Below are 17564 nucleotides of genomic sequence, written 5' to 3'. Positions count from 1 at the left end.
GTCTTGTGGAGAGCCGTGCCGTGAGCAATCGCCATTATAAGATGGTGCTGGCACCTAACTAGTAAACAAGCCTTATGCTCAAGTGCAAGAATGAATTCACACCCAGTCACTGCCCATCTTGGGGTGTAGTAATGGGGTGATGGGCGAGCTAATCAGGTGCTGTCATGCCACATCAGGTGCTGAAACATCACGCTGAGGGCTATATAACCAGCACCATTTTCCGGGTTCGGGGTCTTCCTTATGTTGAAGCAATAAAAGCTTTGCCTTAGAAGGATCCGGTTGTCTGAGTGAATTCTTGCTGGCGAGATACTAGCTCGGGCAAGACTGTCTACCAAAAACGAGTTTTTCCCAATGTTTCTCATTTGTCCAAATACAGCATGCAGGGTCCCATTTGCAGGCAGATTTAGATCCAATCCTTTTGCTCTGGCTGCTCTCTATTGCTGTGATGGAGCATTCTGAGCAAAAGTACCTTGGGAGGGAAGGGTTTCAGACGGTGTTTGTTTGTTTGTTCTGTTGTTTTCCATTTGCTTGTTTATCCCGTCCCGCAAGATTCAGTTATTCGTGGGTGCGAGGGGGACCGCAAACCTGTAAGGAAATGGGATTGGAAGAGAAAAGAGAAGTGGATGACCAAGTAGATTGTACCTATCAAGGTCTCCGTTTATTATGCTGAGGTGCCTGGTTTTAAAGCATACATCTCGGGGAATAGGGAGGGGCCGAGGGGGGATTTAACAAAGAACAAAAAAGGTGGGCATCTGCTGACATGGGGGCAGAAGTCAGGCTCTAGGCAGCAGGTACTCTTCATCTTATCTCCAGAACATAGATCCTCCTTAACAGCCTTGGGATATCAGGCCGGGCTCAGGCGTAACTCATGTCCTTGGATGTCCTGGGAATTCAGGAAGAGATCAGGAAGAGGGGACTATAATTCAGCTTTTACAGCCTCAGGTGCCAGGAAGGGAACAGGGAGGAGGAAGTGACGACCGGCTCCTAGCACGAGGCCATTTGGCCTGTCAGGGTGGGAGATTGTGAAGGGCTCGCTTTCTCACGGTATGGTCTCTGACACTTGTTTGCTTGGTTTTGGCTTATCCATCCTCAACACAGACCATCTCAGACAGAAACTCAAGCTGGGCAGGAACCTGGAGGCAGGAGCTGAAGTATCACCAATGCAAAACCATTGCTTACTGGCTTGCTCTCTGTGATTGGCTCACGATGCTTTCTTTACTTTCTTTCTTTTTTTTTCTTTTTAATCCCACTTTTTTTATTTGTTTTCTTTGTTTCGTTTTGTTTTGTTTTGTTTCTCCAATTTTTAGGTATTTTCTTCATTTACATTTACAATGCTATCCCGAAAGTCCCCCATACCCTCCCCCACCCCTCCCCTACCTACCCACTCCCACTTCTTGACCCTGGCGTTCCCCTGTACTAGGGCATATAAAGTTTGCAAGACCAAAGGGCCTCTCTTTCCACTGATGGCTGACTAGGCCATCTTCTGCTACATAAGCATCTAGAGACACGAGCTCTGGGGGTACTGGTTAGTTCATATTGTTGTTCCACCTATACGGTTGCAGACCCCTTCAGCTCCTTGGATACTTTCTCTAGCTCCTCCATTGGGGACCCTGTGTTCCATCCAATAGGTGACAGTGAGCATCCACTTCTGTGTTTGCCAGGCATAGCCTCACAAGAGACAGCTATCACAATGCTTTCTTATACAAAACTGGAGCAACTGGCCCAGGGTTGCACCGTCCACTGTGGAAGGGTCCCTGGTCCATCCATCAATACTCCAGAAAATGCCCCCACAGACTTGCCTACAATCCAACCTGATGAGAGCATTTTCTCAGTTGACCGTTCCCTCCTGTCATAATGACATCAACTTGAATCAGGTTGACAATGCTAGCCAGGGCAGCATTCCATGTGACATCAATCATTAAATAAATAGAAATTTGAGGTTACTAAGGATGTAGTCATTGTTGTCTAGGGCTAAGGCTCTGAGCTGCAGTGGCAGCATTCTTAGGAGACTTGATGGCAATTTAGAGTCTCCGGTCTGCCTAAAGCTGTACAGATATGGCTAGCTGGCAACAAAGTGATGAAATCATACCAGACCAAAACAGACAACAGAGTGAAAGAAAATGCTCCCTGACTTGTAAGACAGCCAGAAAGACTTAGAAAAGGGGACAAAAGAAGTATGTCAAAAGCAGGCATGCTGGAGTGGTGCTTCCATGGCAGAGGGGCCGGCTTGCATGAGGCCCTGTGTTCAGTCCTGAAAATAAAAACAAAATGGCCGGGGGAGCGGGGCAGGGAGGCAAGGATGCTAGTGGAGGGGAGCAGGGGGCAGGGATGCCAGTGTTTGCCAGTTGTTCTGTTTTACTTCATGATCACCTCAGGAAGGACACACATGGAGTCAGAGTGTTTAAAACTTGAGTGAGAAAAACAAAGTGAGCACACAAAATCATAAGAACAAATATGGAAGGCTGGGTGGGGAGGACAGAAGGGAAGGGTGACAATAAGCTGTAAATCAATAAGCAGGTATCATCAGCCAAGTCATTAGCCATGTGGATCTACAGGTCAGAGTGTCTGACTTTCCATAGGACTCAGTGTCCTTGGGATCCTCTAGACATGAGTCACTGCTGGGGTCTATTGCTCAATATTTTTCTTTATTTTTTTCTTAAATTTCTGGAATATATTAAGTAATATTATTATCTTTAGGTAAGAAGAAACACACTGGGATGATTTTTGAACACCAGTATTACATAATAGAGCCTTGTAAATGAACTTCATTGGATACAATGGAGATTGTGGTATTTGATATCACGTATCTATATTCAAATATACCTTTATGTATGTGTTAACATAATAGTGCTCAATGTGATGAAGCAAATAATTATCTCTATCATTTAATTATATCTTAATTCATAGAGCATATGATTTTTTTAAGTATATTGGAGTATGGTAGAGGAACCCATGGCTCTGGCTGCATATGTGGATGGCCTTGTCTTGTTGGACATCAGTGGGAGGAGCTTGGACCTGAGGATGTTTGATGCCCCAGTGTAGGGGAATGCCAGGACGGGAAGATGGGAGTGGGTGGGTGGGTGAGGGAGCACCCTCATAGAGGTAGGGGGAGAGGGGAGAGGATAGAGGGTTTCCGAAGGGGAGACCAGGAAAGGGGGGAAACATCTTGCTCAAATTTTTATTACTCTTTGGTGTGTTCGGCAATCACAGCGAATTCCTTCGGCTTTATGAATCAGGTCGCCACTAGGTGGCAATGTTGGTTCATAAATGCTTGAAAGCAAGGCTAACCATAAAAGAAAGAAACCAACTGACATCTGTTTTCCAAAAGTCAGAACAAATAACACACTCAGCAAAAACATAACTAAAACGTGAAATCACACAAGGTCATCCGTAAGGGATCAGCTGAGCAGTGGAAAGAGACGGGGTTCAGATGATACACAGAGCCGGCTGAAGAATACAGCAGGCTAAGAGTTTCCAGAAAGGTCAGCCTGGGGGGAAATCCAGGGAACCTGGACACGTGACTGTGGCAGTGCCTCCAAGGGGACTGGCACCTTGAGAGGGTGAATGTGATTTAAATATAATATGTCCTCATAGCCTCCGGTATTTGCACACTTGGACTCCAGCTGCGATGACACCGTTTGAGAGTTTGTGGAACCTGGAAGAGTTAGAGCCTAACAGGAAGACCCAGGCCATTAATGGGTGCCTTATAGACTTCGCTACTCAAGCAGACATCTATGCGTCCACGTCTTTACCCCAAGAAGGCTGCCACGACTCCTGCCTAGACTGTCCGTCCCATAATCAGCCATCAAATGCAGAAACTATTGCACATGCCAGCAAGGTTTTGCTGAAAGGAACCTGATAGAGCTGTCTCCTGTGAGGCTTTGCCAGTGCCTGGCAAATACAGAAGTGGATACTCACAGTCATCTATTGGATGGAACACAGGGCCCCCAATGGAGGAGCTAGAGAAAGTACCCAAGGAGCTGAAGGGGTCTGCAACCCTATAGGTGGAACAACAATATGAACTAACGAGTACCCCCCCGGAGCTCGTGTCTCTAGCTGCATATGTATCAGAAGATGGCCTAGTCGGCCATTATTGGGAAGAGAGGCCCCTTGATATTGCAAACTTTATATGCCCTAGTACAGGGGAACGCCAGGGCTAAGAAGTGGGAGTGGATGGGTAGGGGAGCAGGGCGGGGAGAGGGTATAGGGAACTTTTGGGATAGCATTTGAAATGTAAATGAAGAAAATATCTAATTAAAATTCTGCATAATATAATACAAAAAAAGATTTAAAACATTTTTAAGATTTGTTTACTTTTAAATTTTTACTTACATGTACATGTTCATGTAACCTCAGGCCATTTGTGTGTGGATGCTCTCAGAAATCAGAAGAGGGACTCTGAAGAATTACAAGCAGCTGCAACCTGCCCCCCGTGTGTGCTAAAAACCAAAGTCCAGTTCTTTTGGAAGAATAGCAAGTGTTCATAGTCAGGGAGCCATGGTCTCTCCAGTCCCTTTGGTCAGTTCTCAGTCTCATCAAATCTTCAAAGTTAAAATCGCAAAGATTTAATTTTTTAAAAATTTTTTTGTTTTATGTATATGGAAGGTTTACCCGAATGTATATCTGTGCACCATGTACACGCCTGGTGTCTCTGGAGGCCAGAATAGGGCATCTGATATCCAGGAGCTGGAGCCATCGACGGTTGTGAGCCACCCTGCCCATGCATGGACTGGAAGTCTGGCCGTCCAGAACAGCTAGTGCTCTTAACCACCAAGCCATCTTTCCTTAATCTTTCCAAAACCCATAGATTATTCTAAGAAGAAAGATTCCTCTCACATGCCATGTTCAATACCAAGCCTGATGCTGTGTCCAAAGCAAACAACTGTCAAATAAAACTATTACCATACATAAGTGCATATTTTACGGCTAGGGGACTAACTATAGAGGAAAACCAAAAACTATTTAGGCACTAATTCTTTAGAGCATTTTCAAATGGTGAGGGTTTTAATATGTGAAATCACAGGTTTTAGAGAGAGAGAGATTTTTAGAGATACATGGGGGAAATGTTAATATCTTCAAGGTGAGTTTTGCTAATATTTCATTATTTAAAAGAATAACAGGCTGCACAGCTTGTTTACAAAAATAGACCCTTTACCTCTTGTACCATAAGTAGCTCACACTGCTCCGAGTCACTGCTAAGAGCAAAGAGAATCAGGGAAAGCAATGAGAAGGAGCCTTTGGCAGAAGATGCTCGCCCATCTCAGAACTTCAGAACAACCTAGATCAATCACTCTGCTTTTCACTTCACCTGTTAAGTCTCTCAGTTTCGCCAGACCAATTGTCCAGCTTGCCCACTGCCTCCATTTCCCAGGACGTGCACTAGGGTTCAGATCATATCCACTTAGGAAATACCAATAACAAAGAAGAAATTGGAGAGGTTCCGCTTATGCCCATAAAGTTCATTTACAACTCCCTGAAGCAAGACAGGTTGAAGCTAAAAGTATCATTATTTTTGTAGTTAGGAAGTTGGAATCCCTCCCCCACCACGTTGTATGCCTTTGAAAGAGCCCCTTGTTTGCTGCCTGCGCTCTGGCCCACAGGGGGAAATATTCTATCTTTCAAAGGGTTTCTTTCATAAACAGGTCATTCTTTTTAAGTGGGTCCCACTGACTGTGTTTATTAACATGTAGTCGCACTTAAGGAAGGTTTCATTTGGTACTGGGAATAAAGTGGTGCCGGCACTCAGCCATGCCTTTACCTAAAAGAGCAATGGTGTGCAGAAAAGGCCCGGGGCACCTAGAGAGACCAGCACTGTAACAGCTTGCTGAGGCGTTCTTGTACCACTCAAACCAAGCACTGCACATGACGGCAGGAAAATCCCAGAGACCTCTTCTCCCAGTCACAACGGTGGTGAAAACCACCCAGCCTCAGAGTCACCACCATGATTTCTCACCTGAGAGACATCTTTGTCAATACAAGAGAAGCCGAAGATACTCAAGGTGGTAAACAGCAAGTGGACTAACTCAACGAGCCACTTTGTCATGTTTCTCTGCTGGTATGAGGTTGCGTTGCCCTCCATTTTCTAGGTAGGACACCCCTACCTTTGATTTACATCATGACTCAGTTGGCTAGCCCTCCCTGTCATCTTCCTCTGATGTCACATCTCACCATTTGTCTGAATTCTTTGCTCACTGGCCCCTCCCCCCCCACCCCCCCACCCCCCGCCAGAGGTGGAGGGCACAGAAACAAAAATCCATTCCAAGAATACCGTCTCTAGAGATTTATAGGCTTCAATAAATTTTCCTGCAAGGTCACCTCTGAAATTCTTTACAAAGGTAAAATGAGGTTGAAATGTGCAGTCTTGAATGAGGTCAGTCAGATGGGACAATTGGCTGACAAAGGGTGGATGGTGAGGAAAGGCCAGGTTACACTGACTTCTGAAGTACAAACGATGTTAGAAATAGCAGAACAGCCAAGGGCTCTTTCCCCTCCTCCCGACCAGTCAGAATCACAAAGCTCATGTCCAATGCCTAACTTACTGGAAGGGTCTATATTGCCATTCCTACCCAGCTCCAATACCTCCAAACACCATTCCAAACTCAGAGTCTAGTCCTGCCCAATGGCCTCAGAAACCAACACAAGATTTGTTGAAGCCAGAAACCAGAAATTTACACCCAGTCTCAAGTATTAAGAGATGTTTCCCACATACCACTACCTACTAGATCTTCCTTAATATATATATATATATATATATATATATATATATATATATTAAGAGAGAACCCTGACTAATACAGGTGGTATGTGCAAAGTGTACATGACAGATCAGGGACATAATCCTTAGCACACTGTCTACATGTGTGCTTAGAGACCAGGAAGTAAACTCAAACAAGTGAGGGAAATTTTGATATTTCAAAAAAAATGCATTGCTGCGCTATCCTAATAAAAACTAAAACTGATTGAAATTCCTTTTTCTTCAGAGTTTAGAGCCTACACACACACACACACACACACACACACACACACACACTGATTGGATAATGGATTGATATGCCTACGATGATCTCAGATTCCTGCCTTGTATTCTAGAATACAGACGAGTGAGTCTAGACTCTAAATCAATGCATCCAGTTAGGCTATTGGTTGTGGCTTCTTTCTTTTTTGGAAAGTATGATCTATTAGAATAGAGAACGTTTTATTCAGACAACAACCCTAATTGAATGACATTCAGGAGATAGCTTAGCAATAAGCCTTTAGTCCCTTATAACAGACCATGGAGGCAGTCCCTTCTTTACCCACCTCTTCTTTATCTCTTTCTCTCTTCCCAGTGCTAAGGACAAAGCTCAGGGCCTTGTACATTCTGGGCAAGTGCTATTCCATTAAGCTATGTCTCTACCTGCCTACCCTGAAACCCCCAATTTCTATTCCAGTCAAACATATACTTCAACTAAGACTTGTGAACTGGCCATTTTCATTCGAGATTGAGAGCTGAAAGACAGCAAAGGAAAACTGAGGTAAGACAAACCAGTGAGCACACGAGGAATGATGACATCAGCCTGTGTGTATTCATCAGGGTTCTCTGGAGTCACAGAACATATATATATATAACAAATATATATATATATATATATATATATATTTACATGCTGCATTCCAACCAACCCAAAAATTGCCAGCTGTGAACGGAAAGTCTAAGAGTCTAGTAGTCCCTGCTCACTCCCACAAGGCTGAGTGTTTCAGCTAGTCTTTTGTATACTCTGGAGAACCAAAGCATAATTGGCAAAATGAGTGCAATCAAGCAAAGAAGGATCAACCCCTTCCTTCTTGTCCTTATATAGGCTCCAGCTGATGGTATGGCCCAGATTAAGGGTACTCTTCAAGATCTGAATTAAATGTGTGTGTCCATCTGGACCAAAAACATATGTCATCCCACCTCAAGCTCTGGACCAAAAATCTGTGTCTTCCAGCCTCAAGATCCATATCACAGGCATGCTTCTGGATTATAGTTCGTTCCAGATAGATAGATAGATAGATAGATAGATAGATAGATAGATAGATAGATAGATAGATAGATAGATAGATAGACAGACAAAACAAAAATCAAGAAGAAAATGAATGAATAGGGAGACAACACCACAGAAGTACAAAAAAAGAACAGGAAACACTCTCTTTTCTCTTTTCTTTTCTTTTTCTTTTCTTCTATAATTGCAACTCTCTTTTTTTATTTAAGAAAATGTCAGCTTAGTATCACTTTTTAAGCAGTGCAGTGGTGGTGGTAACAGTGGTTTCCTTTTGTTTTGCTATTGAATTGTAGGTGCATCAAACATTTTGGATATTAACTTCTTATCCAATGTATCTTGGCAAGTGCTCGCTCCCATTCTGTTTGCCTCTTTACTTGATTTGATTGTTCTTCGTACTACTTACGCAAGCAAACCTTCTAAAGTCACTCCTGAGGTCAACAGTGATCAATGACTACAAATGGCTTGCAAAGGATGGGGCAGACATCACTGAGAAATACGTGCTGCACTGGCAGAAGGGTAACTCCCAGAGATGTGTGTACAGGGAAGAGACCAAGCCAAGAGACCCAGGTTTCTCTTATCAATCAGTCTCTGCTTGCCATTGAGTCCCACGTGCACCCAAGATGTGTGCACTGTCCTCCAGGAACCTGACACGGCAAGAACACCTGTTGATGAGAAGTCATCTGGTCCTGTCTCTGGGCTGCCTACCTCCTAAGTAACAGCCCAATGACTGAAATTTTGTAGGTAGATTGGGAGAGTCTGTCTCTGGATTGTCCTCCTAGTTACTAAAGCATTATTATTTGACCGAAGTTCTGTTCTATACACTTTCTCAATTCTAGAGAATTCTTGGCAACCCCTATAGGTACCTACCACTTTGTGAAAGATAAATTAAGGAAAGCCTCATACTTGTGTCCTAAATTACTGTGCAAAAATGTATGCACCAATGTAAGTTCAAAAGAGGCAGTTACTTCCATTTCAGTTAGAATGTACTTGAGGTAGAATGCAGAAAGCACTACCTCTAAGGAGGCAGGGGAAAGTTCAAATGGTACCTACAATCATGCAGTCAGTAACATGCTGGAAACTAAACACCAGATCTGGTTTCTAGTCCAACAGCATCACACATCCACCCAAACTACACTTGTCTGGAGTGGGCTCCGACAAAACAGTGTTTAGGAAATTCACTAATTAATCCCCTCTGCTAACGAGTAATTGTAAAGGACGATAAGCTTTTATTAGTTGTGCTGAGACCCCATCCTTTCCTAACTACAGCTGCTATTCATTGTTCATGCAAGCTGTCTCACCAAGTGAGCCAACATGCCTCAAGAGGAATCAAAATCAAAGTATATAGGAGTAAACTCTCCAGCTGACACAGGTTCTTATGACCCTGGTCACTGGCTGATTGTGCATAAAAGGGTGTTCAGCATCATTAACCACCAGGGAAAGGCAAAGCAAACCACAATGACCTCACACCTGTCAGATAGGTCATTGTCAAACGTTTACAGGCTACTGGGGGTTGGCGAGGAGGTAGAAGTAAGACTGTCCTTCAGTGCCATTTCTTGGAACAGAAACTGGGATAGCCATTATAGGAAGCCTATAAGGATTACAATTAAGATAGAGCTTTCTCACAGAGCCCAGTAATCTCCTTGTTGCATATCCATTCACTATCTCCAGGAGACAACTGTACTTCCTTAGTCATGGCAATGTTATGCACAGCTAAAATATGGAAATATAAATGAATGCACATATGTCTATGTATATACAGGTATATAGTTAGGCATATATACATGGATGTCTATACATATGTACAAATATAGAATTTGCCTACCATGACTCCAAGGCTTCCAAACTTTCAGTTATAAAAGAATAAATGCTGCAGATGGAATTAAGAGGAAGGGGGTAAGAGGAGAAAGATGGTATAGGAGGGGGATTTCTCAACACAGAATCTATACCTGTAAGACCTTTTAGAAAAGAAGACAGGAAATCAATGTAAGTGACCATTGGTAGGTGATAAAATCAATGAAATATCTATAGACTTGAGAGAGACAGAGAATAAGTTCTGGAGGTTTCACGCACACCCGGCTGACTGCAAAAGCAAGTATACATCCCATAGTTCATATTCACTAAAGCAGAAGCACAAAGTAATTATGTGAGACAATAAATGTGCTAATTAGCTTGATTAAAGCAATCATTTCACAATGTATAGCGTCAAAACTTCACTTTGTAGACATATATTGGCCAGCAAAATAGCTCAGTGGTGAGGGCACTTGCCACCAACCTGAGTTGAATCTCCAAGAACCCATGTAATGGAAGGAGAAAAATTGGTTGCTACAGGTAGTGACTTCTGACCTCCATGTGTGCACTGTAGCACATGTCTACCCCTCCTCCCCAAACATATGCACATACGCTATACCCACGTATAACTAACTAAATAGATAATTTTAAAATATATTTTGTTGTCTCAACCATAGTTCAACAAAGCCAAAAAATTAAAACTAAAGCAGAGAAATAGCAACTCATCCAATGTCAGTAGAAGAAAAAGAGCTGAAACATACACAGTACAACATGTAATGATAGGAGGTGATCCTGATGTATACTTGGATGCATTTAGAAAATGTGTATACAAAACCTTTGCCTCCTCCTGTAACAACCCCGATGTCACAATACACAGACTCAGCAGCAGCAGAACTCGAATGACCCATCCCTCTCGCTCCTAACCTAGCCATGCTGCAGGAGCCATCCCTGTTCGCTCTAACTTAATCATGCTGCAAGACCCATCTCTCTGGCTCCTAACTAAGCTGTGCTGTGGGTTCATCTTTTGGTTAACAAGAACAACAGTAACAACAACAAACACAGAAAGCAGCTTGAGAGAAGCTTTGCTGGGTCTGTGCTCATGTTTGCCTTGCTTCTGGGCCTCAGCACAGAACATCTAGGCAGGGAGCATGCCGTAGAGCATAGGATAGGGTCTCACCCTAGACAGACAAGTGGGCGATGGGGAGGAAGGGTTGGGGGCCCAAACACACCCTCATTCCCTCCAAGGACATCCTTTCCCCCAGACACACCCTTTGGGCAACTAGGATGCATTTCCCAGCAGCCCATTCAGCTATGTGATCTAAACAGCTCTCAACAGCACCATCAGCTGGAGAGTAAGTTTCCCACACATGAGCCTTCTGGACAGATGCGCCCATGCAGACTTGTAGCAAATGGCCAGCTCTGTTCTGCAGCGAGTGCCCTGCACGGGCATAGAGACAACAAACTAAGACATTCATTCTGTCTCAGACCTGAGTAAGTGAAGCACACAGGTAAGTTTATAAAATGACCCCCCAAGGCTGAGAAAGGCGAAAATGAACATATATAATAAATAAAAGAGGGAAAAGCAACCCTTCAACATTGCATCTGCCAATGAGCAATTTGCAAACACAGTCCGCTGCACTAATCACCTCATTGTGGTAAAGTAAGCACCTTGCTCTCTGACCCGAGGAATAAGATGGAAGTGAGAAAGAAGTGGAGCATGAGGCGTGGGTACCAACGGCGGATGGCGCTGTTTTACATATTGAAGGTGGGTGTGTGTTAGGCAGGAATAATCCCTACTGTCCAAACTCTATATTCAATTGACTTACTAGTTTCATAACATTTCAAAGTGAAAAAAAAAAAAAGATTGTTCTGTTTTGTTTTTTTTTTTTTTTTGGGGGGGGGGGAGTGTTTTGCTATTTTCCTAAGGCTGGTCTCCAGCTCCTCCTGCCTCAGACACTTTGAGTCCTAGGGTGCTAAGCACGTGCCATCACAGTCGGCTGACAATAAGACAAACCACATAAACAAAAACAATGGCTCAGCAAGCAAAGGCAAGGAGGCTTACCACAGAGCCTGACACAAAGTGGATCCGAGGGACACACATGGTGGGAGAGAGAACCAATTCAGAAAGCTGTCCTTCCCCACTGGTGGCCATGTGACGTCCGTCTCACCCAACCCCCTTACACACATAAACGAGCGTCAACAACAAAACCTCTTTTAATGGTCAAGTTAAGTCCCGACCTATCAGAAAGACAGAAAGGTTACCTAAGCGACCTTTTAAAGCTTGTCACATTCTGCCCTGAGAACAAGTCTGTCCTGGGTGCAAGGACCATGATTTACAGTCACGTGTTTTGATGCTGCTTGGTCTCTGGGCCTCTGGTTTCACGAGCCCTAAAGCGGTGATTCTCAACCTGTGGGTCACGACCCCTTTGGGGAGGATCACATGTCAGATATTTATATTACATTTCATAACAGTAGCAAACTTATAAAAGCCAAGAAATAATTTTATATTTGGGGTCACCACAACACGAGGAACTGTACTAAAGGGTTTGCAGCGTTAGGAAGGTTGAGAACTACTGCCCTAAATGAAGCTAAGAGTCGCACCCATTCTCTCAGAGTCTTCCCTTTTCTCCTGCTGTGGGAGCGCTCTTGCCGGAGACAAAGCCATAGCTGATGTTTAGTCACATTTTGTGCGACACATCCAAGATTTAGAAATCTAAGCAATATTAACACTGGGAGCAGAAAGGGGAAAGAGATTGTGACTGTGAACACATAGGAATGTTCTGGATCTGAGCTGACTATCGGAGTCACTGTGAAAACTTGTGTTGGCAATATGTGAAAGACCAAGGTGTTTCCAAACTTTAGGTTTCCATTGGGAACAGACCAAGCCATTACACTGAGTTGTCTTTTTCGATTTGGCCACTAGAGGGGGGTGCTGCTTAACAGTTGGAGCCTTCCGGTGTAAGGGACAGTAGAAGGCTAGCTGGCTCCCTCAACTGTTTATCCCAGCACAGGCCAAAAACTAAGAATCTTAGTTTTCAGTTATGGTGAGCCCCTGTCACTTTGTAAAGAAAATCTGAGCAAAAGGTAATTTTTGTCTTCTTTGAAACTCATAGAATGAAACCAGCTATGCCACAAATTCTCCCTCACTCTCAAGCCCCGGCCCTGCCTGGAAAAGATGGCTATTTAAACGAGAGTGCTCATTGCTGTTCTAATACCTATTTTTCGAATTTTGAAAGTTGTCCTACTTCATAAGAGACAGGAAATACTTAAGACAGATTCCCTGGAGCATTACAGGGTATGTAGACATCTAAGGTATATTTCATAGAAGAAACTTATATAACAGTTTGGGTAAAAGAAAAGCCATTCATTTAACTTCAGAATTACAATGACTAAAACCTGAAGGAAAAGGATTTCCAAAATGATTATTTGGGAGGAAAAAATGTTTTTGTGTGTCTTTCCTACAGTGTAATAGCACAGAGGGCTCCTTGCTATACCTGCACTGAAGAAATGCGAATCAGAGATGTACAACTCAAAGGAGATGAAGCACTCACGTGACCTGGATTATTCTCTCAAACTTCTTTATGCCACAAAGTAATTTGAGAACAAATTCTTGAGGAAAACTCCACTCAAAATGAAAGTTAATTCTTAGACAAAATATAATATTCTCACTAAAATTTTAACACTCCACTTGTAATAGCATCAAAGCCAATATGGACATTTTAAGTAGAAAAAAGTCTGCTAAGGGCTGTGGAGAGAGCTGAGTCAGTAAAGTGCTTGAACAGGCGTGAGGGCTTGAGTCGGAGCCCCAGTATCCACCTAAAGTGCTGGTGTGGTAGCAGGTAGGAGTAGTCTCACGGGCTGGGGAGGCAGAGATAGCAGGAGGCCTGGGGCTGGTTGTGCAGCCAGCCTACACAAATTGGTGAGTCCCAGGTCTCAGTAAGAAAGTCTGTCTCAAAAACAAAGTGCAAGGCCTGGAAGATGAGTTCAGTGGGTAAGAGCATTGCTGAGCAAACTGCAGGACTTGAGGACCTGAGCTCAAATCTCCAGCACACACGTTCAAAACAAAACGAACAAACAAACAAACAAACAAAACCTGGAGGTCATATGTCTGTGACCTCTGGGATTGGAGTGCATACAGGGAGATCTTGGGAGATTTCTATAGAGCCAGGTTAGCCAGGTCAGTGGGCTCCCACTTCTCAAAGCAATAATGTAAGGAGTGATAGAAAATACAACCAGCTTGCTCTTGCTTCCATGTGTATGCATATACACATACACACACACACACACACACACACACACACACACACACACACACACGTACCACACATACACCACGAATGCATACACATACCATTCCCCACATACAAATAACTTCTTTAAAATGTGTGTGGTGAGCATGCACACCTGCATACTTATAGGAAAAAAAAAAGAGGGCACTGGGTTTCTTCTATCGGCCTCCACCTATTCCATTGAGGCAATAACTCTGAAGAAACCTAAAGACATAGGAAGTCTCTGTGTAACCCTGGGGTTCATTTCCTCAGCTAGCCTAAAAGCCAACAAACCCCAGATCCTCTTGACTCCACCCCTGCTTGTAACTGGGGTCACATGTATGCAGCTGATACTCAGGGATTTGAGGCTCTGGGATCAAATACTCTGGTCTTTGAGGTTGTACAGCAAGAACTTTAACCCCTGAGAGCTTTTGATCCCTCTACAATGTCTTATTTTCAAGTGGGTGACTCTGAAGGAATGGCACTTAAGATTATCTTCCTATCTCTACAAACATGCCCACAATATGTGTGTGCATACCTGCACACACAAAATCACACCATACACACATGCATGTAAGATAAATAAAATCTGCTAGATGTGTGCGCTGAGGATTATAACATAGCATTGAAAGACACGAAGGAAACCAAAAGAAGTAGGAAGGAATTTCAGGTTCACATACTCGAAGACATTTGCTAAGATCTTACAAACTGGTAAAAACCATTAGGTATCCTAAGGTGACCTCCAGATTCAACCCTGTTCCTACCCATACCCAACTCTCAGTTAGTTATTGCTTTCAGAGGCGCTACAGATATTCAACACTTAGTAGTCAGACACAGGACAACGGAGCTGATCATAACACAACTTTACAGTTCAGTGCAGAGCCGCACTGATCCATCTGTACAATATAGGCACAGACATGCGCAGAGATAAATAGAGCAAAGAGTCCAGCAATAAATCTGAGCATTTATGATCGATTGGTCTATGACAAGCATCCCAAGATATCACAACAGAAGAGAGCTTTCGACAAATGCAGCTGAGACAACTGCTATCCATGGACAAAAGAATGTTCCCATCACAAAAATGTAAGTGAGAATGGATGAGAACACAATGGCTGAATGTACAGGAGGACAAAACATCTGGCTGGGAAGTGCTGCTGGAAACAGCCCAACTTTGAATTAAGCAATAGTTTCTTACGTGTGACAGAGAAAACAAGAGGAACAAATACAAAAATGGGTATTGACCAAAATTAAATTCATATGCACTATGAAATGAACTATTAGGAAAAAAGTTTTTAAAAGACTACCTACAGAGTTGGAGACAATACTTAAAATGTGTATGAGTCTACTACCTAGAATCTAGAAAGAACTAGACACAGAGAGTAGGGAAGCAATGATGATTTTGACATTGGGCAAGAGTTTGAAATCGTGACCAGCGAGCTTGAAAAGACATTCAATATCCTTACTCATCAGTGAAAATATAAGTGGGGTACCACTTGCTCCCCACCAGGATGGTGTGCTAAGGCATACATGCTTGAAAAATGCATAGAGGAGCGAAACTTATACACTGCTGATGGGAATGTCATATCCTTTACAAAGCAGTTTTCCAGCACTGGGGTCAGAGGTGGGGGCAGGGGGCTGAACCCAACAATCCCGTTCCTCAGAGGACTGGGGCAGCTGATGACTGAGAGTGAACGCGGGATAATAGGAAATAAGCAGATACAAATCCTTGCAGGTGAACTGGTGCACAGGTGCCCACGGTGGCGTTGCCATGGTCCCCAGCATCTAAATGGCCTCAATGGACATGGAAGAACATGTGGTGAATTAAACATGAAACAAGCCCATACAGCCAGGAAAGAGAATAATTCAGGGGTCAAGCTTTTTAGCTTCCATGTAAACGTATATAACTATCCCTAATCATTTTTGTCTTCCCATGAGAAAAGTTACCATTTGGAAATACTTAAGAAGTGTGTGTGTGTGTGTGTGTGTGTGTGTGTGTGTGTGTGTGTGTGTGTGTTTACTGAATAAAACTGAGTTGATTTTCTTTTACTTCATTTTACAATCCTTATAGATGCTAATGTATACTTTAAAAATCCAGTCCGTTAAGCTTGCTAGTATGTAATGACACTTACAGGCAAGTTGCTGTGAAAAAATTAAATAGCAAAAACCCCAGTGGGGCAGGCAGAAGACAAGTGTCAAACCACTGGGTTCTCTTGTCAATAATATACTTGCTGGCAGCAGTCTGAAAAACTGGCTCAGAGGAGTAGACATCTGAGATGCTGAGGTCCACTACATCACCTTGCCTGTCTAAAGCTAAGGAGAGTTATAAAACTTCCATACAGCCCGGGTTTTGAAGCAGCCAATTTGAAAGCACCTTTGCTGACGGCACTCACTGGCTGTGGACAGTGGCTCTTGCTGCAGCTTCTTCCTATCCAGCCTGGCAGACTAACAGTGATCTCAAAAGGTGAATAGAGCTGGAACCCAGGTGAGGACATCCTCCAGGCAAAAACTTGCCTGTGCCCCACAACCACCGCGTCTAGTGCTTCCTCATTAAACAGGTCCCCGAGCTAAGTAGCAGCCTAACGTGCTCAGGGAGGAAATGAGACCGGAGAAGACAGAATCCCTCTGTCAATCTATCCCACTGGATTGTACAGTATGTTGTTATTACCAATGGATTGTACAGTATGTTGTTATTACCAATATGGAGGACCAATATAGACTTCGAAGGAAGCAGTTTGATGGCCTTTCTCATACTCTCCCACAACTGGTCCAGATGGAGAGCACCCCTTTTGACCCCCAAAGCTTGTCACCACTCCTGCAAAGGTACCATGCTCTGGTCTCCAACATTGTAACTTTTACTTTGCTTTAAACTTGAAATGGGGCATCGAGATGGAGCACTTGCCACACCCATGCAAAGGCCTGGGTTTGATCTCCAGCGTGGCGAAAACACCCAGAGGCACTCATGTGCCCTATTTGTATTTGTCACTTTTGCCAAGTACTAAGGTTCCTCTAAATCCATCTGCATGGTGAGCAAGGTTGTTGCTATGGACATGGGATGATGCTTCCTGCACCCTGAACAGCACATTTCACTTCAGTTCCTCTCTCTATAACTCTTCTCCAGGCTGATGCAACTCTACACATTTGCTAAGTAGTTTCTGTTGAATAAACTGTGTTCATGTATCTTCATGTTTCTCATTCCTCTCGTTTAAGATCTGTTACGGTGTTCACACATCAAGGTAATCGTCATAACTAGGAGTGCAAATGTGTTTTGGTTCAAGGATCCAAGGCAGTCCTTCTTTGCTTGTGTAGGTCTGTCTCTTTATAGGGGTCCAACCCCAGATCCCTTGACTCCAAAGTTGCCCTTAGCACACCCCTCATTATAACCAGTGGGAAACGAAAGGTGTGAGCACCGGAGGTTGTTGAGTCAGACAGCCTAGAAAGGCAAAGCTTGTTCCTGTGCCCACACCCTCCACAAACTGTCACAGGCACC

At 43.6% G+C, this 17564-nt stretch overlaps 1 non-coding gene across 1 annotated transcript; it reads left to right on the top strand.

Moving 5' to 3' along the window:
• The first annotated feature begins 718 nt into the window (after nucleotides 1–718).
• On the top strand, nucleotides 719–805 carry Mir680-3 (microRNA 680-3). The gene has a single exon (NR_030449.1). It is a non-coding gene; the product is annotated as a microRNA 680-3 (primary transcript).
• Nucleotides 806–17564: the final 16759 nt, after the last annotated feature.

This window comes from Mus musculus, chromosome 12, assembly GCF_000001635.26.
Source record: "Mus musculus strain C57BL/6J chromosome 12, GRCm38.p6 C57BL/6J".
Taxonomy (NCBI): Eukaryota; Metazoa; Chordata; class Mammalia; order Rodentia; family Muridae; genus Mus; species Mus musculus.
The sequence above is the reverse complement of the archived record's forward strand: the minus strand, read 5'-3'. Positions and strand labels throughout refer to the sequence as shown.